Genomic DNA, 1737 nt, shown 5'->3' with positions numbered 1-1737 from the left:
GGCAATGTAACACATAGAGTAATGAACAGAATGAATGCTATCACTACATGCATTTACGGCTGGTGCAAAGCTCTACGGTTACAGTTTTGCATAAAGCCAATTTTTCCCTACAACAAAGGAATAAATTTTATTTAACTATCATGGTGGTTGTTAAACATTCAGAAGGTTCCTCCAACTCAATCCCAATTAAGCATCATCATTAAACCCAAAAAAATAATTTAGAGTGATGAGATCAACATGATAATCTAAGAACCAGATACTCAAGATGTCCATAACCGGGGATGCGGCTAACCATGATTAGTTTGTACACTCTGCAGACGTTTGCGCACTTTTCCCCACAAGACTCGAACACATCCATGGTCGGAGATTCGAGACACAGTCATTCTGAAGCATTAACTCTCTACTCTGGGTAGAGAGTACCACCTACAACCCACTACATCTGCTAGTCTACCTCTTCAAGAGCTTCACGCAACTTACTCAACTATGCCAGAGCCCATATTGGCTTGTGGTTGCACACGGAAGTTTCTAGCATGAATAATCTTATGATCCCTTTGAGCCTGGGTGGCGAACCGTAGGATGATCACACGGGTACTCCAGGATATCCTAGGACAACATTGGATTCTCCAGGTGCCCTGACAACCACTGGGTACTCTAGGGTGGGTCAACCAATCAACCCAGATGTGTATTTAAGTAGCCACTGATGTCTACTACACAACCTTCTTCTTGTAGACGTTGTTGGGCCTGCAAGTGCACATGTTTGTAGGACAGTAGCAAATTTCCCTCAAGTGGATGACCTAAGGTTTATCAATCCGTGGGAGGCGTAGGATGAAGATGGTCTCTCTCAAACAACCCTGCAACCAAATAACAAAGAGTCTCTTGTGTCCCCAACACACCCAATACAATGCTAAATTGTATAGGTGCACTAGTTCGGTGAAGAGATGGTGATAGAAGTGCAATATGGATAGTAGATAAAGGCTTTTGTAATCTGAAAATATAAAAACAACAAGGTAACTAATGATAAAAGTGAGCGTAAACGGTATTGCAATGATAGGAAACAAGGCATAGGGTTCATACTTTCACTAGTGCAAGTTCTCTCAACAATAATAACGTAGATAGATCATATAACAATCCCTCAACATGCAACAAAGAGTCACTCCACTACAAAAAATACACTTCTGTGATGATACGTGTTTGTCACAGTAGGTCGCGTTTTTTGTCATGCATGTACATCCATGACAAATTTATGACAGAATCAAGATATTCATACCTGTGCTGTCATAGAAGTGTTCCATGACATTACCAAAATTATCATCACGGAAGTGTCCACTTCCATGACGATAAATCACGCGTCACAGAAGTGCTTTCATCAAGGGTGACCGACACGTGGCATCCACCATAACAGAACGCCGTTAAGCTATCGGGTCGGGTTTTGGATCCGATAACCCGTTAACAGCCCCGACCAATGGGAAATTTCCACGTGTAAAATTCTTATTGGCCGGACGAAACACGTGTCAGCTCGTCAGTGGGTCAGATAGGCAGCTATGATATGTTGACACGTGCCACGGCCCACCACTGGCCCATTTATCTTACAAAGCCGGCCCGTTTGACTTGGTCAAAAGTTAACGGGCTGGCCCATGAAAAGCCTGTTAACGGTCACTTCGCAAATAGCCCATTTTACGGCCCATTAGGCACTAAAGGAAATCGGCCCAACAACATCATGTGGCCCGTCGAATATAA

This window comes from Triticum dicoccoides, chromosome 5B, assembly GCF_002162155.2.
Source record: "Triticum dicoccoides isolate Atlit2015 ecotype Zavitan chromosome 5B, WEW_v2.0, whole genome shotgun sequence".
Taxonomy (NCBI): domain Eukaryota; kingdom Viridiplantae; phylum Streptophyta; class Magnoliopsida; order Poales; family Poaceae; genus Triticum; species Triticum dicoccoides.
This window is presented reverse-complemented; position numbering follows the sequence as displayed.